The 21,747-nt window shown below is 42.3% G+C and overlaps 1 protein-coding gene across 4 annotated transcripts in view; it reads left to right on the top strand.

The window, feature by feature from the left end:
- STAG1 (stromal antigen 1) overlaps positions 1-21,747 on the top strand; it is a 174,680-nt gene that overhangs the window by 3,675 nt on the left and 149,258 nt on the right. For 2 of the 4 annotated variants that reach the window (XM_017729423.1, XM_017729422.1), the window contains exon 2: positions 707-785. The gene's annotated coding sequence lies outside the window, so the exon portion shown is untranslated. Of the gene's footprint in view, positions 1-706; positions 786-3,494; positions 5,892-21,747 lie in introns of those variants that run through there. The other 2 variants (XM_017729421.1, XM_017729419.1) reach the window with 1 other exon arrangement.

Below are 21,747 nucleotides of genomic sequence, written 5' to 3'. Positions count from 1 at the left end.
GCTCATCCTGCCCTGCTGCTCATCCTGCCCTGCTGCTCATCCTGCCCTGCGGGGAATTGGATCTTTAGAGACACAAAAAGGTGTGGTGGGACAGGCTCTCAGCCACAGTTGTAAGCATTATTAGACATGAGCGCTTGATGTGGGAGTGTATTGTGAGCTCCAGTCACGCAGTTCTTAATCATTTATTAATCATTTCTTTCAGAATTAGGAGCAGGAGGTGGAATTCTTCAGCCTGTCCCCCTTCGGCTGGCGGGCAGGTTGTTTCAGGTGGTTCCCAAAAGTAACGTTTTACTAGAAAGCAACATCCAGCCAACTGTGTTCTTTGCTGTGCAAGGTTTCAGCAGCAGCTATGTTATTTATTCTATAAATAAATCTAGTGAGTTTATATTCTGTAACTCTACAAATAGCAGGCTTGTATTATATTGGCAGGTTAGCTGAATGAAAACAGCGTTGACAGATTGTTCAGCTCATAGGAAAAAGATATTTCTTTGTAGAGTTACACAGGGATTATCCTGTGTGTCAGAAATGTTCCTAAATGTCAAATGTTTTTCTACAATAAAATAACAAAAATCAAAACAATTAATCTTGGATACATTTTTACATACTAGAGCATAGCATGTGGTGGTGTTTTTTGAAACCAAATCAAATAACAAGCTGAGTATCTATTTGCTCTCCCCCACATAAGGGTTTCTCTCTCTGCTTTTAGGGTTATAATCCCCAAGGACCTGGAAGATACCAACATGTTTGTGTTTATAAGTGGGAAATGAAACGTCGTTTGCAAATGGGTAATGAATTCCACCTTAAACGCATGCTCAGTGTGCCAGTTTTGCATTGTTAATTTCTAGATCTGTTCATTAAGACCACATGAGCTGGTTGCTGCTAGTGGAATTGCACAAGATGGTTGAGCTGCTCTGCCAGCCTGCCTCAGCTGAGAGAGATCTGTGTCTCCACAGCTGCACAGCTCTCCTTTCCCTTTGTGCTGCTGCTGGCTTGACCTTCCCTGGAGCTGAATTCCCTACCTGGCAAACTCCTCTGCTTGGGAGGGAGGTTTTTCTGCCCAGTGAGTGAATCAAGTCAGGCTGTCAGAGTCAGGAGTTGACAGAGGTGATGCAAGGTCAGTGGCAGGAATACTTTTGGAGAAAAATGGTCCTGGAGATGGGGATCCTTCAGGTGGGAGGTTCAGGTTGACTCAGCTGTGCGTGCCTGTGCTCTGGGTGTGGATGTTCAGCAGTTTTTGCTCTGTGTGAAGTTGGGGTTCTGTGGGTAACTCTAAGCTTCACTGAATGCTCCCTGCCAGCTCTGCTGTCTGCAGCTTGTGTTTGTTCTTCCCTTCTTTGGGGCTGGTCCTGCCTTACTAGAGTAGCCTGGTGCCATCAGCACAGTGTTGGCATTCTCCTTCTCTAGATGGAAGAGCTCACACTTGCAGTATCACGGCGTTGTTTGGCTTGGAAGGGACCTTACAGATCATCTTGTTCCACCCCCTTGGGGACACCTTCTGCTCCAAGCCCTGTGTTCCTGTGGTGGCCTTCCTGTGTGGTCAGAGATGACCGCTTGGTCTGCTCTTTGTCTCCTCTCTCTTCCCCAGGTAACCTGTCCATGCAAGGCCTGTTGTTGCCATGGCAGCTGAATTTCTTTAAGGACCTTTTCTGAAGAATCTTGTTAAATGTCTTTTGGAAATTAAATCAAGTGCCGTCCACTGGTGTAAGGGAGGGCCTTGAGAGAACTCCTGTGTGGAACTTGGCTTTCCTGTACAAAAGTAAGGTTGATTTCCCTGTCTAAATGCTGTAGTTTATTTAGTTGCCTGCAGATCTATTTTCTAGAATAGTTTCTACTAAATTAGGCTCACTAGACTGTAACATCAGAGTGTTAGGTGAGAAAGTAAACATAACTGTAAATTGTGTTCAAGAGTAAGCACTGCTTCAAGCAGTAGAATTTTATTTTGAAGGCTGTTTCTTTTCTGGTTCACTTACATGGCTTCTTTGGTGTCTGATAGTTTTGTTTTTCCCATATCCTTACTTTAACAGGACATTGCTTGTGGGAGGGGAATTAAAAATCTGTCTTCTAAGAAATGAATATTTTTAACAATAGAGGGGTACTTACATATTTTGGGATCTCTGTTTTCCTGAGTTCAGTGGAAATTGGTCCGTGCACTGATAATTATTGATAGTGGAGATGGAGACAAGGACAGAGAGAAGGATGTATACACAGAGTACACTCCTGTAGGCCTGTTCCTGTTGGATACTGGGCTTAAAGGAACCCAAACAAATGGTTGCAGTGTTACTGTAAAACAAACAATGTAGCACAGGGAGTGCAAATCAGCACTGCACAGATCATTCTTGCACACAGAGCTGAGCTTGGAGGGACTCCTGCCTTTGGCTGCCTCCAAACTGTGCTCAGCCATCTGTAACCTTTGTGCCCGGCTGTACAAAGTGCTCTGGGAATGGCAGTGAGAGTGGAGAAGGAGAGCTCCAGTGGTAAGGGAAGCTCTTCCCCAGGCTTGGCCGCAGTTTCGGGTACTCTGCCCTTTGAGTCTCAGATCATGGCTTGTTTATTCTTCACCTCCTTTCAGTTCCACCATCCCAGTGTTTCCCTTAAGCTCTTTGAGGCTTTTTCTGTTTTAGCACCAGCTGATTGTTCTGTTTGTATTCACATAAATCAAATAGAATTCACCTATAATATGTCCTTTCTCATCCCTCTGAAAAGGGTCAGTGGAGCTGGTCAGAAGAAATGGCATAATTTCTGTGGGTTTGTGCATCTCTTTTGCTTCCCTAGTCAGAGGAATTTTTTTTTAATACCTTTTGTTTCTGTAGGCTCCCTTTGGAGCAGTTTTCTGTGCCAAAGCAGTACGATTGGGCTGAAATTTAATTCCTGTTTCAAAATGGTCTAGGGAAGTTTTGAATACTAATTATTGTGCTGCTGTACAAGATACTGGACACACTCAGAACCTGGAGAGGTGTGTTTCAGAATTCAACTGTTACACTTAGTTTTCTTCCCAAAAGGAACCAGAGAAGCTGCTTGGTTTTGCTTTGCAAAGGAAAGTTTTTACACACTCGAGTTCATGTTGGTGGAACTATAAAGCACCAGCATCAGGGACAGAAAGCACTGGTGTGGGGGCTTATGTAAATCCTATTGCCTGATGTGGGTATCAGTCGGGAGTTCCTTGTCTTGGGGGCAAATGTTTGTGAATGCCAGAGCCATTACAGCTGGGAGGACAAGCCTTTTCCATCGGTATGCCTTACTTTTCTGATTTCTCATTGCTGGTTGTTGATTCAGAGCTGTTGGTGTCCTGGTAGAAAGCTGAGAAGGAAAGACAAGGGCTAAGAGAGAAGGCTGAGGGATGACAATCAAGGGAAGCAGAGTGTCACGTTTGAGGGGTGGAGGGAGGAGTTGTCACTTGCAGCTGCCATTATTTCCTGGACATTTCGTTTCCCCTAGGCAAATGTGTTTTTACAAAACTGCTAAGACTTGAATGTTACCCTTTTCTAAACTTCCAGAATATTTTCTTGGCGATCTCTGCCAGTGAGGATTGCCAGGCCTTTTGCAAGACTGTGTCATTCATCAGCATCGTCCATAGCATTCGTGCAGGACTTGGAGCCCCTGTGAAATGCCAGGAGGTACCACCAGCATTTTCTGCCGTAAATTCTGAGCTGTTGGCAGGGTATGTCACTGATGGAGTTTTATTGTGAAGTACACAGCTGAGAATAACCTTTCACATCTTCCTTGCCCATAAATTTTTGGCAGTCAGCTCCTTTGTTGTCTGTCCCTCAAACAACTTCCTTGACCTAAAGTAATGCTTTGATAACACCCACATCCAGAGTTGAGCTATTGTGTCTGCCTCTGTCCTGAAGGCCACGTGTTGTTCCTCTTTGTAACTCGTGCTTGTATTCAGGCCGATGTCAAAAGATAATGACTTTGTGTGGCAGTGGTCACAAAAAGCATTCAGCATGTGGGACAGTCAGCTCTGATTTGTAGTTCCCCAGTTCTGATCTCTTCACCCACAGGCCTGGTAAATGACAAGTAGCACCACTGTGAAGTGTCACAGAGGGCCACTGGAGATATTTGTCCTGCCAATCTCGAGCCTGTGTGCAGGTTTGCTGGTACTGGCCGATGTGAGCCTGACGCAGGGAAGAGCTTGTGGAACTAAGCTGTCATGGAACAATTACGTAATTAAAGAGCATGGGAATGTACAAAACCAGTGACTTGCAGCTCTCCAGAAGAAATAAGTTCATGGTGAGCTCTCTTTGCACCAAACAAGGTGTCAGGGGTGAGGGGAACAGGCTGTTCCCGGCACATGATGGGGGCAGCTGGTAGAGAAAGTGGTGTTGTGCAAAGTAACTGCAGCTCCTGCAGCTCCTCAAGTAGCTTGTTTTATATACATATGTAAGAAAGAGGTGTCCTTTTTAATTTCTGGTCTAGCTATTGCTGGTGTTGGTGGCATGCCAGGTTCTTTGAGGGAAGACCCAAGAGCAGCACGAGTGTCTCGAAGCAGTGTAGGAACCGTCCTGCCCTTCCTGCGGCTCCTGCATCTGACATCGCTGTCAGAGCTCCCTGAAATGGGGCCTCAGTTGGGAAGACAAAAAGCTGTGGGGAAGGAAGGGAAGAACATGCTGGTGGAAGGCTAGAAATGATCTGAATATCATCTTACATTCACCACACTTGCCTATTAATAGCCAACAAAGAACAAAAATTTAACACACAGGGCAGCCTCATTTGTATTATTTTTCCTCAGCTGTAAGCTCAGGCAGTTTGGGACTTGGTTGCTGGGGATTCTTTTTAATCCTCAAGGGGAACGTTGGTTTTTGCATTGTTATAGATGGCTCAGATGAGCACGCCTGTGGTTGAGATGGGTATTGTTAGGCAGTTACTCCCATCTTGTTCCAAATAACACATGCCTCTGACAAACCAACTGTCCGGACTGGAAATTCCTGTGTTAAGTTTTTAGCTGCAGATTGGTTATGTTTGTGGTGTTCCAACAAAACTTATGCAAATTGATTTTTGAATATGAGATTAAGGATTTTTTTTTTTCTTTTAGGTGTGGTAAATAAGCATTTATTTTTTTCTAAGGATTTAAGTGGGAAATTCCTGCTTAGTTTTCATGCTTTAGGGTAAAGGCCTCTGGCTTTAATGAGATCGTTGTTACTTAGTTGTTAAAAAAAATTCCACATATCGTGGCCATTTTATAATTGTCTGCAAAATAGTAAGTGGTAGTAGCTTGGTTGGACTTGGAGATCTCTTTCTTGCAGATTTTGTGGTTGTGCATAGGAGCAGGTTGTGTGTGCCACACGGACAGCAACCTTCACTGCATCCTTCCAGCTCTGTGGGAAGGACAGCAGTTTGACAGGCATCAGTCTGCTACTTGTGAACAGAAGCCATTCCTGAACACCAGGCTGTGTGAGGCATAACTCCCTCCCCAGGTTTGGAAACCAGGCTTTGATTTATTGGTCTCTTGCCATGGAAGTTGCCAAAAGCTGGATCTTGTCAGTCGGGTGTCTTTTGTGCTGTATCCTTGTTTCCTCCAAAGCAGGCAATTTACTGAGGGCTCAGATAAGGAACAAATGTTTTTCCTAACTTTGTTTAGGAGAGAACATTTATTTTGGATGAAATCTCCCAGAAGAGCTTGAACAGACACCGGATGGGAAGATCAGTAAACTCAGCAGGATATAACAACATCGTGTGCTTGGGCAGTTGAGAATGTCACCGTGGAATATGAGCTAAAGGAGCAAAGTCATGTGCCCCTAACGTGGCTGAGAGCTGACTGATGGTGTTGAGATCAGAGCTGTTGGTGCTCAGTCTGGGGGTGCACAGAAGGGTGCACGTACAGAATGTCTCCGTTTGGCTGCGATCCCAGGTGGAAGATTCCTCTCTTTGGGGCTCTTTGGTCACTTTGTCATGTGAGTGTTCATGCTCTCACCACTCAGTGGCTCTAATACCATTTTCCCCCTTAGTTTTAAATGTCCTGATCATACATGATGAGAAAAATTGACACCACCCTGCCCCCATCACGTTCTTTTCCTTGCTATATTTTTTCCTTACCCTGCAGCTGATAAGAATTTTCCTGTATTAGCAGCAGAGATTTAATCTTGCAGTATGATTTCTTGAGGACCACTACCCAAAGTGTTGCAGTGGTTAATAGTTTCATATAATATCTGCTCTGCAGTCTTCTACTCCTGGCTTTCAAGTAGAAGTATTCTATTATTTAGTCCTGTAATTACTTTCCTTTAAGAGCAGTAGTTCATTTTTGAAAAATTGCAAAGCATTTATCACTTACACGTCTCCATCCTCCAACTGAGATGTGCTGTGTTGTGAGAATAGATGCTAGAAAGACTTTACTGTTGGGGTTTTATTTAATGAAAGAACTGGTATTGGAGTGTGTTTTTCTTTAATTCTTTTATTTGAATTTTTTTCACTGATTTGTTTTGTACATTGCTGGAATCTCTAGGGACACAACTCTTAAGTCCAAACTCATCTTGCTTTTACAGCCATTAAGGGATATTAAAATTGTAGACCTCTGTCCAGTCTTGTGTTTTACTGGAACAATGGACTTGTACTAGGATGGTTATTTATTTACTCTTACTTTTGTCACTCTTCCTGGGCTTTCTTTGTTCCTGGAAGAATACAGAACAAAAAAAACAATGGAGAGAGAGCTTGAGTTAATCCCTTTGTTTTGGGGTGAGACAATTTACAATATTCTTGACAGCTGCTTGTCTAATCTCTTAATTGCTGGAAATTTCACTGCATTTCCTAAGCAGCTTATTCCAGTGCTGTATATTCTTACTGACTGGTTTGTTTCCAATGTTTAACTGACACATTTTGCAGTTAACTTTTGGGGTTTATTTTGTCATAGTGAGCTATTTCTGGTGTACCTGAATGTCCATAAGCTGTTCTTTTTTTTTCTCCTTGAGTTCTAACACAAACTGTGTCTTTGAGTTTCTCACTGTTTCCTCCTACCTCTGGTTTTCTTGTCCTCTGACCCAGCTTATTGCTTTGTAGACTCACTCCTGTCAGTTCATATCCTGAAGCCTGGGCCCCCAAACTGGGCACTCTGCTCTGATGCTGATGATTTAGTAGTGCAAGGTGGATTGTTCTTCATTTATTTATTTATTGTGATGAGCTCTTCACAAGAGTCCCTTGCTCTTCCCTCATCCTTTTGTTTGTCATTCAAGGAAGGCTTTGCAGGCCATCCCAGGGGGTGAGAATCTGCCTTAGCCTGTGCTTGGGTATCTGGAGTCACTCTGGATTTCCGTCACCGAGAGGCACGGTCACCCTTGTCACAAAGGGAGGGATGGAACCCGCATGGGAAGGGATTTTCACTGGTGAAACAAACGGGTACTGGCCCACGACAGGGGCAGCTTGCCCTTTGTGGCTAGCACGGGCTACAGCACAAACACTGGGTCCTTGGCTGGGATGGCATCAGACAGGAGCCCAGGCTCTCCCCTTGCTGCTGGCGAGGAGCGTGATGACGCTGCTGGCTGATGCAGCTGCCTGATGCAGTTGTCTGTGCTGTCATTTGATTAGCTGCAGTCTTCAATATTCATGAAGAGCACTGAAGAAAGAGGCTGCCTTGTTTGTTCAGCATCAAGCTGTTGAAAGCATACATGGAACATCGGTTTCTCCACATCCTTTGATTTCAAATGCTGCTTTTTTGTTATTATAAAATGGTACAAGTCTTCATGATGACTTTGACAATACGGAAAGAGGATTTGTTTTTTTGTGGTATAATAGCAGCTGTAAGAGAAAAAACTGGGAAAGAAAATTAAAAGATGCTAAAAAAGTGAAAAAGGGATGCATTTAATGTGAGTGTAATATGTGTGTTTCACAGACTTGCCCTAAAATTTTCCTAGGAAGCAGCTGTCTTCCAGCATGGACAGCATTTGGAGCTTTTGTTTCTTCCAAACAGTAGGTACATTCTTGTACCAAGCAGAGATGTTTTGAGCCTTGAAACCAGTCTTCTAGTTATGACATCATTAGCAACATTTATTTATTGTCTGTTTGGATCCTGGATTCTTCTTATCAAAGCATTTGTTCCCTATCAGTTTATAATCTTCAGGGAATAACTCCAGACAGATCTGCTTTGCTGCTCTGCTGTTTTAAGTGCATGATTATTTAAAACTTGGATTTCACTTCTTGTTTGCTTATTTTGAAACTGCCTTTTGCTGTGTTTTACAAGCTAATTTGTCATGGGACTACATTGGTAGAGGTGGGATGAAAATTTAAAGTTGATTAATTTATAAGTAAATTAATGGAACTAGATTGTACTTTCTAGGCTTTACTGGATTTTGTTCACTTAGGAGCTTTATATTGATAAACATATCTAACCTTTTTTTTTTTTTTTAATTGCTTTTTTGTCCTCCGTGCTTTCCCACCTCTTGTTTTTTAGGTGGCAGTCAGGGCTATCACCTTTGCTGCCCTCCTGTCACCCCCAAGTGTCTCCTTTTGACTGATAAGCCTCTCTCCCCTCCACCCTTGTCGCTGCTTCCTCTCGGAGCAGTTTGGCTCCTGCTTGGAGCACAAGGTCGTGTGCCTGGCAGGGCTGGAGATTGTCCCAGGCCGTGCCTCGGGGAGGGGGCAAGTGCTCCACGCAGGTCTGGGATAAACCGGGGCTGTTGTGAGTGTCCCTTAGCAGCCACGGTGCCACCTGCCTGTGCCAGCTCAGCAGCAGCCGCTGTGCTTGTTCAGGTGTTCTGGGAGCACCCTCAGGGAATTTGACAGCTTTTAGTAGCTGGTTTGTCAGAGATGAACGGGACCTTGAGTAGCATAACAGCGCAGGGGACAGTGAGTGGACAGCCTTCCTTTGGTGCCCCGTGCCCTCCCTGTGCAGCTGCAGCTCCCTGGCGCTGGTCCTGCTCTGCTGGGAGACAGGGATCTGCCTCTGCGGGTTAGAGAGGCTCTGTGGTGGGATGGTTGGGAATTGGGCTACTGAGGGGTGGGCTGGAGATGCAGTTGGTGATTTGGTTCTGTACTTCTGTGGCTCCCAGCCTGATGGAGCACGCTTTGTTGTGTAGTTGGGCATTTTGGTGAGTGGGGCAGCACAGAGTACAGCAGGAAATGAGTGACTGCTCAAGGAACCTGGCTAGTTCTCTGGGAATATGGCTTTCTTCCCTATCATTGCAGCTGGGAGGCCATCAGGACTTTATTCTTCCCGTGTACCTCCCAGGGAAACTCATCTCCATGATTACATCACTTATCTTACCAATACATCTCCCTTTTTAATAGACTAGGAAGAGCCTTGTCGTCAATCTCTTACTTTCCCTTCTAATAGCCCTCAAATATCCAAGGAAAAGAAAAGTCAATTGCTGTCGGATCTCTTGAGAGTTTGGCACTGCATGTGTATGAGGTGCTTGAGCTTTAAATGTTTTAATCAAAATCCAGTCAGTCTTAGGATATCTTTCTCTCTGGTTTCATCCTTGTAGTGCACAATTCTGCCAGTTTCTCTTCTGCTCTGTTCTCTGTAGACTGCAATATTTTGAAGAATCCTTTCCTTGATCAAGCTCCAAAACTGTTTTCCTGCCCTTCCTTTTCTCAGTGGCTGTATATAAGTTCTTTGTTAACAGACTTGACAGTTTAGTGTTAAAACAAGAAAAAGTTTGTGTTGTTTTATCACAAACTTGTAACTCTTTCTTATCTGAAACTAAAGTAAGAAATTTAAGAAAAAGAAACACTACAACAGAGCCAAACAACAGCCAGTGGGAAGGGGAAGCTAAAAGACTAAATATGGGGAATAACAACTCAAGGCAGAATTTCTTGCTTCTCACAGCCAAGAACTGGATGTGGTGTCAGGAATCTCACCAGCTACCTGACAGTGGTTTGTCCCTGAAATCATCTTTGCTTAGGAACTTTTAGACCTTAAGGATTCATTTTCCCCTGTAACTTGGGGGCTCTGCTCAGAAAATGGGTGACTGACTTTAAAATGTTCATTTCAGTCTTACCTTGCTCTAGTAATGTCAATTGTTTGTTGACTTAAGGAAACTGTCTTATGTTTGCAAGTCAGTATTTAATGACTGTGCTAATTGTTTTCTCTTCATTTCCCTGTAATGGGGTTTAATTTGATCCAAGTCTTCATCAGTCTGGGAGCTTGCAAGCAGATTAGAAATTAAACTGTACGGTAGAGAACAAGCAATAATAAATATCCTTTTAAATACTCATTTTTAAATAATAAAAAGAATTGTAAAACCTCTCCTGTTAAAAATGATACTTTGAAATGTATTCTGGGTACCATTTTTCTAGTGAGCTAAAACCTCATTATGTTTTCTTTTTTTTCCTTTGGCAATTAATCTCATAACTCATTCTCCCAGATCATTCTTCTGGTGTTTTAGTAAGCTCAGCAGCTACTCTAAACTACAACCTTTTTTCAAATATGGCTGCCAAATTGTGTTTTCATGTCGGAGAAATATCTTCTGTCTGCAAAGAGCACACGGACATTCCTGTTACAGAAACATTAGCTGTTCCATCTCTGCTCACTGTGTTCAAGTACCAGTGCCCCCCTCCTTTGAGGAGTAATTGAAAACTTGTGGAAGAGGCTTTTGTACCTATTGGTAAGGAGCTCATGAAACTTTTCATAGCTTAAAAGACAAAATTTTCACAGCATTGCCCTAGGAATTCTGGAGAGATGTTTTTAGCTTCAGTGTGGGAAATTTTGCTGAAACTAATAGCTGTCTTATTTTGCATTCTGTTAATCTGCCCAGTGTGTCTGGAACTGCAAGACGGCTGCGTTGAGTGCAGTTAATATGTGAATAAACACAATATTCTTTATAATATCTGTACAGTATATAAAATGAATAAAACATGGAAATGTTAAGAGTTCCCTGAATTCTGACTGCAAAGAAAGGTTCAAGCTTTGGGAGTGCTCCGGGCTGGGTTTCACTGGTGCTGTAGGTTCAGAGGGCTGGCATGGAAACGGGCTGGGCTTTAAAAGTGCAGTCCCCACAGGTTCTATTAGATGTGATGTTCAGGCTCTGTGTTGTCTCACATCTGCTCATGGTGCTCTGTCTGCAAGGTCACATCCTTCTTACAGTTCTGGTTTTGAATGGTATCTACAGAAATAAGAAGTTGTGGACAGGATTTGGCTTTACTTTTTTTTTTAATTGAAGAATATAAGAGGAAAAAACCCACAGGCATAAACTCCTCAAACACATTCAAGGGTGGTTTTTGCTCCAGGTAGTGATTGGGAATTACCTGTGAATTCTCTGGGAGTTCTATATTCAGGACTTTCTGTACTTAGGAAGCATGTGTGATTTTCAGCATGTGTATTTTAGGATGCTGAATGCTGGCTCTAAGTGCACGGTGAAGTCCAAGTTTCAGCCTGCAGGTAAGACAGGTGCCTTCCATAGGAAATGCACAAGTAATTCCCAGCGCTCCTGCAAAAGAGGAATAAGCCTAAAAGCATTAGTTTAAAAAGGTAGTCGGTTCCCTTTTCTCTCCTTGGCAGTATTAAGACCAGAGCATTTTTGATACAGAAATGTAAAAATCAGTGCTGGGAATCTCACTAGACTTGCACAGCTTTTGGAGCTCCCACTTGTCTCGTGTTCCCTCTTCCAGCCAGGTGCAGGAAGGCCAGTTAGCAATCCTGCAGGGACGTGCTGCTTCCCAAGTGCCTGGGGCCTGGGATAGGCTGATAATGTGTTTTGCCATAGATTTTACAAATGCACTTTAAAGCAGCGTCTCCTGCTTGAAACCCATTATTTAGGAAGCAAAGTGTGACAGAGACAGGAGAACATGGTAATCACAGCAGAACAGGCCAGGCTGAGGTAAAGAATAAGAGGTGGGATTGCTCTTTTCTGCTGGTCATGGGCTGGAAATCAATTAGTGTTGGACTTGAAATATGTAATTAATGATGAAAAGATCCACTGGCAATTTGGAGTGTATTGAACATGAGCTGTGTAATGAAGTAGGAAGGTGAGCTCAACCACTTTAAATGGGAGAGCCTGTCATATCTGTAATATTAAAAAGCTGTCTTAGTATTAGAAAACTGAAGTGTTAGAGTACTCAGTAATTTATAGTATTTAGCATTAAAAATCTGAACGAGCTAATTATGGCTATTAAAATGGCTGCATTAAAATTTGAACACTGAAAGTTTATAGAAGCTCTAAGCAGTAATTAAGGATGCTATTTTAATATATAAAATTTACTAAAGTTGAGCAAAGAAAAATCCTCATGCAGCTCACAAGGGAAAGTGTAGAAAGAAAAATCGGCTTTTAAATTCTTGTCTCTTACTGTTTAGTTGAATAACTAAGAAATATGGAGCTAGACTATCCTCATCTCATACATAGTATAATTTGAGATATTCCCATGTCTTTACTAAAATTGGAGAAGGTAGTCCTTTGCATGCTTATCTAATTTTATACTTCAATTGATAGGGGATTAGAGGCTAGGTTGTGAATTTTTTGTCTACTCTGTATTTTCTGGGATTTTTCTATTTTAGAGCTCCTGAGATCACAGTTGAAATAAAAGCTATACTTGTATGCCTAATCAAGCAGCTTCCTCATTTTTAGCTGGCGAAATATTTTTGGCACCCTGTTCTCAATCTGACCTTGCTGGGCTACAGCTGCTGGGAGAATGGCAGCTCCCTGAAGAAATGGAGGAAAGCTCTGCTTTCAGCTGGCTCTGGATGACCCTTTTGGTGCTGGAACCTCCTCATGGAGCAGTCAGAGAAAATCCAGGTGAACTCCTCATCAACCTACAGGCCTCTGGCTACCTGCAGTAGCCAAGAAGCTCCTGGGAAAGGGGAGAAAGCTCTTTGGCAAGAAGTTGCAAAGTCTCAACAATTTCTTCAGAAGCTCAGCAGAGGCTTAATGGATTATCTGAATATTGAGTTGTCACCTGGAAAGGCATTTTTCCAAAAGAGGTTTATGTTACCTGTGTTCTTGAGCCATCCACCCTCTCCCCTTCCAGACAGGTAATGGTTCATCAGTGACACTGAGTTGGATTAAGTATGTTATTCAGTTAGACTGAGTAAGATTAAGTCAATACAACGGGGCCTTTCAGTTTGCCACCAGCTTCTTTTTTAACTGCTTTCCACTGGGGATAATCAGGATTTTTCCTTCTTACCAAGATGTGCCCCTTTCTGCTAAAATTTTGCTGGTGTTTCTTTAGCACATGCTTTTGCCATTCATAGTTTGGGCCATGGCAGGTTCGAAGGTTCTGGCTAAATCCTTTGGGACAGGGGGACATGCACAGCTCGCTTTTAAACTGTGTTTATTGATGAGTAATCTTTGTTCATTGATACCTGTGTTTATTGATGAGTGATCTTTGATTAGTACCAGCATCATTGACTCCTAATGAACATCATTGCCTTTCTCTAGGAATACCAGTGCAGGAGGATTTGTGTTGAATTCTAGCTGTTCTAGCCTCTGTATCTCCCCTAAATGGTGTTTGAGCATGTCCAGTCACTCTTTTTGAAACCCAAAATAGGAGAATTATTATCTTGTGTGTCACTGAACAAATAATTCTGGAAACGTTTTCATTTGCTCTTTTGCTCTAAGTTTTACACTCAGTGCATTTTCCTTGGGAAGTATTTCTGAAAAATTAAGCTTTTAGTTGGCTTTTCCTCAAATCAGAAAGTGCTTGTTCTTGTTACATCTAGCTGTTCAGGTGGATGGATATTACCTTGACCACTGGACTGAATTCTCCACAAAACAGTGGCAGGGCTCTGAGAGCACTCTTTGAGCACTGCTATTATGTGCTCTTCAGCACTTCTCTTAGCAAGACCCTGATCAATACAGTACTTAATAATTTCTCGGGTTCAACTCAGATTTAGAAAGGATGTCAGTATTAATGAGTTTGAATTATTCTCTGGAAGTGATCATGCTGTTAGTTCATTCAGCAGACAAAATCAACTTGACCTGGACCAGGAAGCTGCCTCTCATCCTAAACCCTTATCATAATTTATTAAACCCTCTGCATTCACTGATGTTGCCTGTTCATACTACTGCTTTTCATATTATCAGAGAAAGCATTAACAGCTTCCTCTTCTCTGAGCTTATGTTATGGTTTCTTAGAGGCCATGTATCAGTCTAAGCTTTTTTGCTTGTATCACCTCCATTCCCTAATTCTTGAGCCTTTCTTTCCCTCACTAAAAAATAAATAAGTAAAAAGACCATCAACTCAGAAGGGCAAAATGCTGAGCATTAAATCTTTTGCTACTAAAGCTCTGGGATTAAGAGTTTTTTAACTGCTGAATTCTGGAAGATTTTTGAAACAAACCTTTGAAGTAAGGAATGTGTATTAATTTGGAAACAGAGAAATCAATCCTTTAAAACAGTTCTGCAGTACACATTTAATTGTGTTTATTCCAAATGCTTTTAAGGTAGAAAAGAAGCTTAAAGATTTTTGGCAAATCCGTGCTGCTTGGATAGAAACCCAAGAATTTTAACAGCTGTTTTCTGGAGAACGTCTTGGCTTTTCTTGTTCTTGATGATTTATATCTATATGGGCAGTTTGATGTCACCTTTTGCAGATTCGTGGTTTTCAGTTTGGTTCTCTAAGGCAGTGTGGCTTTGCAAGTGTTTGTGTCACTCCTGTCACTGCCAGGACAGTGGGACAGAGGAGGGGACAAGGGAAACAAGATTGGGGTACTTTAATATTGCTGATTTTTGGTCTTTTGAATAGGGTTCAGATTTTTTATGGTTCAACATAACATGTTATTTAAATGCATTAGAAGGATTGAGTTGCTGCATGTCTCTTAAGAGCACAACCACTAATTCCAATTAAATTTGGAGGGGGTGGGAGGTATCCAAAAGAGAAATTCCTGCAGTTTTTGTGAAGGTAGACAACTGGCCAAAGTTACTCTCTTAACATCTCTTTCCCATCCCACCTCTACACACTCTTCTAAATAAAAGCAAGAGTAGGATTTAAATTGTTGTTAGAAAATTCACACGGAGTTACAGAACCGTAATCCATGGAGAACCAAGCTTCATTGTTTCCACAGCTTGTGGAACTGCTGGAAATGACAAACAGAAGGAAAGAGTAAGTGTGCAGCAGTCTCAGCTGGCCAAACCCTACAAAGAGAGCTTTTATCAGTGTATCAGCATGGTAGCAAAGACTTCTGATTCTGTGGTTCCTGAAAATGGAAATAATGTTCTGGTTCTGGAAGAAAAATCTTTATCACAGTTTAAACTGGAGCAATTACATTCCCAGGAAAGGCAGCAGGAGGGACAGAAAAATGTGTTGTACCTTCTCAGAAGTCCCCACAAAGCAGCTGATCAGATTTAGGACCTCGCTTGATGGCTCGTGATGTGTTCTTGCAAATTCATTATTTTTAAAGTGGGATTGTGCCTGACTCTTCCAAAGCCACATAATCCATTTACTGCATTGACAGAGAGAAGTCTGTGTAGCAATCACTGTTAGGTGAGGAGGTAGTTCCACTGTTGGCTGCTTTTGCACTCCTTGTTTCTCTGGTTGGGGAGGGCAGAGGGCTTTGTGCACTCAGCCTCTCACCCTCGGGCAGCCCAGATGCAGAACGGGAATGCACATTGATCATAAGAGGGAATATGGTTTTATTCTACTTTATGCATATTGTATAAATTGTTATGGATTAGTATTTTACTTCTAAAAAGCAGTTTGTTTGTATTAATTACATTTTGAAATTTGACAGCTAGTTGGGAGCAATGATCCATTTACTGGGGAAAAATTCAGCTCGTTTGAGGTTTCAGCTTAAATTTGACACCTTCAAATCTGACCCTTCAGTGCAAACTGAGTTTTATGCAGTGCTGATGGCAAATGGGAAATTATTTCTAGTTACCTAATAAATATAACCCTAGACAGTTTAAAAACAGAAGGGAAACCCAGCCTTTAAATAAAAGGAAATCCTGGTGAGTCCTACAGCCTTATTAGAAGTGTCTTGAAGAATTAAAATGTGGAAATTACCTTAATGACAAGCAGATTATTGGAAAAAAGCCAGGTATAATTCATTTAAACCATCAATTTTTCATGTTAGTGCTAATGTATTAATTTAGTAAGAAATTATTATGTTCATGGGATCCTGGTAGCAAAGCTGGCATTATTGTGGCCTTTTGACTTCCATCTGAAGAAAAAGTGGGAGTCAAAAGACCACATGAATTTTCAATAAGTGTGAGAGTTCCAGTGTTTAATTACAATGGCAAATTATGCAGAAAAGGACAGTGGGATTTTGTAAAACATGTTGTTTATGTGAAGGCCAGGGCTGTATCTCCTCCTAACAGTGAGACAGCAGCAGTGTACAGGATAAAATGTAAAAGGTGCATCTTTGGGATCAGAACCCCAGAAATGCTGGATCTAAAGGTTTGGTAGTCAGCAAGTTATTTGTGGGGGGATGTTCTGGGGGGAAGGTAAGAACACAGTTAAACAGCGAACTCAGAACTCACCGTGGGCTGCTGCTGGAAGGCATATCCAGCTTCCCTCCACCCTTCTGCCCTTGTTTGCCACACTTTGTGCTCTTGCCAACATAGTCTGCAGCACTTTTCAGAGGACTGTATTCTAAAATTGTGAATGTTTTATTTTTCAACTGGAAATGTTTCTTAGAAGAGGAGGTCTGGGAAAAGATATCAAGTGTCTGAGCCCCAAGTAGAGATGTATTTAGAGCGGGTTTGCTGGTACACTCGACCTTGGTGACAGGAATGTAAAGGGGGGCACAGACTCAAGAGCAAGGGATGGTTGGGACAGGACAGGATGGGACTTTCATTTGGGTCAGTGAAGGAAAAGAAGCAGAGAGGGAAGGTGATCCCTGACAGGGAGGTGTCCCAGCTCTGGCTGAATCCGCAGTCCTTGAGCCGCAGTCATGGAAGGAGGAGGAGAGGAAACTGCTTGAGTCACATTCCGCATGATCAGGGTTCTCACACTGGGGCTGTGGGAGAAACCAGCCTCCTGAAAATGCAAAGGAGAAGCAGGAAAGCTGGTTCCAGCACAGCCTGGTTGTGTGGATGGAGAGGTGGGCATGGCCATGGCATTGCGACTGCTGAGGAGCGACTGCTCTGTGAGCTTCACCTGGTGCCTCGAGATACCAAGGTGGATGTCAAGACAAGTAGGGATTTTGTCCTGAATAAAGGGAAGGGTCCAGAGGGGAGAGGTAGATTTGGAAAGACATGAGAGCAACTGTAGTACTGAATTTAGCTGGTAGTGAAAGCTGACCTACATTGTTTATTCCCAGAGGGGTTTGTTGGGGTGGGATATAACTATGTTTTTGAGTAAGAAAGACCCCCACATATATACATATAATATTAGGGAATGAAACGTATCACCTAGAAAGACAATACTGATGCAAAATCTGATGTGTGTAAATACAAGCAGTTGGGAAGGTCTGGATGTTGGGAGTGTTCTGGGGGGTATGGCTACACACATGCATTTGTCTTGTGACTGGGCTTTTGGCCTCAGTAGAAGTACAGGTCTTTACATGTGTTTCTTCTGCCCCACATGGTGTTTTTATTATTGTAGATGTGTTTAAAAAAAATGAGCCAGAAAATGGCACCACTTTTTAAATAACTTGGAAGATTAGGGTATCTTGCCTTTCTCAATTATTTAAAAGTTTGATTCATGAAACTGCAATCACCCAAATTCTGGATTAAAAAAAAAAAAAAAAAGTTAATTACACTTTAAGGGTCCTGTTCTAAAACCTGGAGAGCAGTGTCTGTTGGTATCTCACTGGAAAGATTAAGGGAAACTGGACTGTCATATTTAAACAATATTTTTTAACTAGCTCTCTGCCTCATGACTGCTGCCAGCTGTCCACAGGTCAGAGGAAAAAAGTTCTTCCATCTTCATGTGAAAAAGGAGATTTTGAGGCAGTGCTTTTCTTGCTGTTCAGAGACTTTTCAGAGTGTTCCATTAACTAGAAATGAAACACTGGTTGGTTGTGCCTCTGCCTGCTTTGCTCCTGTGAGCTGTCAGCCAGATGCAGTGCGACAGAACTGCCCCTGTACCCCTGGCTCTGGGCCTCGTTGCCTTGGGGAGGTGTGTATCCCACAGCTCTCTCACACAATATATTTTATATATGTATAAGAATCAGACTTTCAAACGTGGTCTTTGTTATCCAAGCTAAAAGGATTGGTTGTGATTCAGTTTTTAGAAAATCCTCCATGCGAAGTCCAGGGCAAGTGGAAAGTCCCTATGGGAATTGTTGCACACACATAGCCAGGCTGAGGTTCTTGGTGGAGCTCACTCAGACTGAGCTGCTCACTGAGGTCATGCAGAAGTTTGGGCAGGATTTCTGTCCTGGTTTAACCCCATCCAGCCACTTGCTTGTTCCCCCACCAGCAGGATCGGAGAGAGAAACAGAAGGGTAAAAGCTGGACGACTTGTGGGTTGAGAGAAGGACAGTTTAACAGGGAAAGCAAAAGCTGCACACACAAGCAAAGGAAGCCAAGGAATTCCTTCAGCTTTCCCACAGGCAGGCAGGTGTTCAGCACCTCCAGGAGAGCAGGGCTCCAGTACAGGTAACCATGGGAAGACAAATGCCATCACTCGAAATGTCCCCCCTTCCTCCCTCTTCCCCATGACTTTATGTACTGTGTGTGATGTCATGAGGTCTGGAATATCCCTTGGGTTGGTTTGGGTCACCTGTGTCTCCTCCCAACCTCCCAGGCACCCCCAGCCCCTCCCTGGTGTTGCCATAGGAGGGGCAGGAAAGGCCTTGGTTCTGTGTGAGCTCAGCAAGAACAGAACCATCTTGCTATTATCAACCTGTGTTCAGCACAAAACCTAACACAGCCCCGCACCAGCCCCTGTGAAGGAAATTAACTCTACCCCAGCTGAAACCAGCACGGTATTATCTTACTTTATTTTCTGATACCCAGAGTGTTTTCCAGAAGCATTTCAGCTGCCATCAATACCAGTATATTGTCAAACGCTGGCTGCTGTGAGAGCTTGATGTTTATCTCAAACAAGAAGATATAACAGGAAAGCGGTTTTTGTCTTTGTCATGTGAGAGAATGATTTGAGCTGGATTTAGAGGATGTGAGAAAGGAAATTGAAACACTTTTCAAGGTCACACTGGAACTCAGAAGCTCTGCAGGCTCTCTCACCGTGTCATTGACGCAGACAGCCCTTGGTGATCCAGGGTTTCTGCAAAGCTCATGGATCAGCCTTTATGTTCTGTACAGAGAATATTGTGCAATTAGCAGTGCAGTGAGCTTCCAGTGGTCAGAGGGACAGTCCATGGACAGCACATGTGCCATAGCTGAGATGGGCAAAGAACTGGAACTTAGGACATGCACTTGACTGAAAATCACCTGCTGGTGTAAGGCAGGGCTGTGAGAGGAAACAAGAGCTGCTGTGGGTAGTACTGGAGTACTCTCAAGTTTCTAATTGTGCTAGTTGAATTTTCTCGAAGTTTTCTCTCTGAGAATAACTAATTGTCATTTTAGATGTTTCGTTCTTTCCTGTGATTATGCTTTGTATCTAATCACCAAAACCAGGTGGACACCTGCATCCAGAGAAAGGGACAGTGGCACAGGCTTAGTCTGATGGCTAATTAGAAATAACATGACCACAGGATTTCATTAGGTCTACTGAGGCTGACAGTGGATACTCATTTTTTTGTTTACTCAACATATTTTAAAATCCATTGTTTCTTATTAGAGATTTCACCCAAAACATGAACAGAAACCTAAATTAAATTGTTTTCTGTATGTTCCTATAGATGATTTTACAACTAAGCTGTATTTGCTTAAATTAGACACTTAACGATATTTACGAGTTATTTCCCCCTTTAAGACCAAAGCGAAGTTTTTTCATACTTCATGAATTTTGTGCACTTAAACAGGAATATGAGAGTTACATCTTGGTGCTAGATACGTGTCATTTGTTTTTTTTTTTTCCATTGGTAGTGAGTCTAAGCCTGCACTGGGTTTCCCAGTACTTCCTTTTGTGGACAAAAAGCCTCTGTGTTTATTTGTTAATTTTTTTTTTTGGAGTATGTGGTGTGTTCCTGTGAGCCATGGTTATTAATTGACAGATGAGTTACACTATGATGGCACTTAAAATGCACAACGTGTATTTCTGAAAGCAGTCGTTGCTATAGCAACTTTCTAGTAGGTCACTGGCAGTGTTGTGTGTGTGTGTGTATGATTTGGCTGTTAATGCAGACTAATACTGATAGAAAAATGAGAAATGGGAGAGTCAGAAAGAAGGTAGCCCTTCCCCCCTCCGTGTCCTCTCCCCTCAAAACAGCGTAAGAGAATTTTGCAGAGAAAATGCTTACTTAGGGTATTGCATGTATTGGCAAGAAACTGGCTATCATCTGCTGTAATTAGATGCTTTCTTTCTATTTATGCAAAGATTATTAAAAAACCTCCAAATGGCCTTAATCTGACTTTGCTTTTTCTTCGACATCTTTAGAGTTTGGTTAGGAAAGGAATCCATACTCAGTTGATCCAAAAGTCATGTGTTGTATTTATTGAGCATTAACACCTATTTTTGAAGTCCATCTGTAGTATACACTGGAATTTTGAGAAATTGGGGAGGTTTCCCTCATTTGTAAGATCTTTCAGCAAGGTACAATGCATTTCTGTAGCAATTTAGATCTCCTGGTCCTGTTCTCCCCTGGTTGTTCTCGTCTCTCCCTAGTCCTGGTCCTATGCTCATGCAAACGAGGGATGAGCCAGTTCAGGGAGCTGATCCAAATACAAACAACTGGACAAGAGTTCTTAAAATTGCTAAACAATTTCCTGGACTGTACAAATGGGCAGAAAGCCACGTGCCAGTACAGCCATAGGAGGGCAGAGCCACGGTGCCTGATGTTCAGGGCAGTGCACATGGCTGGTGGTGACTGGCATTCCCAGATATTCATTCAGATGTTACTTCCCACTGACTCTGCTTTTGGTTTTGCTCTGAAACTTAGTTAAGAGTGCTGTGCAGAGGACTCTATCCCAAATTCTTAGCATTTTTATTTTTCTCTGAAATAGTTCTCTAATAGTGTCTCCTGGGTTTTTCTTTATTTTTTAATTTTTTCTGCTCTTATTAGAGAGCATTCATATATCTCTTGTGAAGTGATCAACCTATAGATAGGCCATTATTTTGAGTCTTGAATTTCTATTAAGATAGTAGAAAATGAATGACTTAGGGGAGCACATTCTAGATTGTGATAAATGAAAATATCACATGTCACATGTAGGAAGTGTTCTGTGATACTTTAATCTAATAGATTTTTCTCAAGTTATAGTGTGGGGTATTTAATGTGGACTTTGTTTTGTGTTGCCTCTTTTGTTCTGCAAAAGCCATGAAGAAGCTGTGCTGCATTTGCAATTGAATCAATATGGTAGAATTGCTGTGCCCCTGGATGGGAGCAGGGAGGAGGGATTGTGGTAGGGAGGGCAGGAGGACTGGATCTGCTTGCTCCCTTCTTTTCCAGTGTCCCCTGTGTCTCCATTCACTGGTTTGTTGGGAGTATCCAAGCTGCTGTAGAAAAAAAGGAGTAGGAACGTTGGTCAGGAGCAGGAGGAAAGAGCAGGGACTGCATTTTAGACAACACAACCCATCAGATTGGTTGAACCATTGTATGAAACCTCATCCCAAAACCCTATTGAAAAAGAAAATATCTATTCCATGTTGGTTTGTTGTTGGTTTTTTTATTATTATTCTCTTGATATGTAGTCATGTTGTCTGTGTTTTGAGAACTTGATTTGTGGAAGTGCTAAGTGTTGATGTAACGCCTGGAAAAAAAACTTCCTTGGTACTTTTGAAGTATTCAAATGCTTGCTGAATGCTTTATTAAATATACTTGTGTAGACTATGTGCTCTGGAAAAGCTTGCTCTAACTTTGCCTCAAGGGTGAAGGCAATG

The sequence above is a fragment of the Corvus brachyrhynchos genome, unplaced genomic scaffold, assembly GCF_000691975.1.
Source record: "Corvus brachyrhynchos isolate BGI_N302 unplaced genomic scaffold, ASM69197v1 scaffold63, whole genome shotgun sequence".
In the NCBI taxonomy this organism is placed as follows: Eukaryota; Metazoa; Chordata; class Aves; order Passeriformes; family Corvidae; genus Corvus; species Corvus brachyrhynchos.
This window is presented reverse-complemented; position numbering and strand designations above follow the sequence as displayed.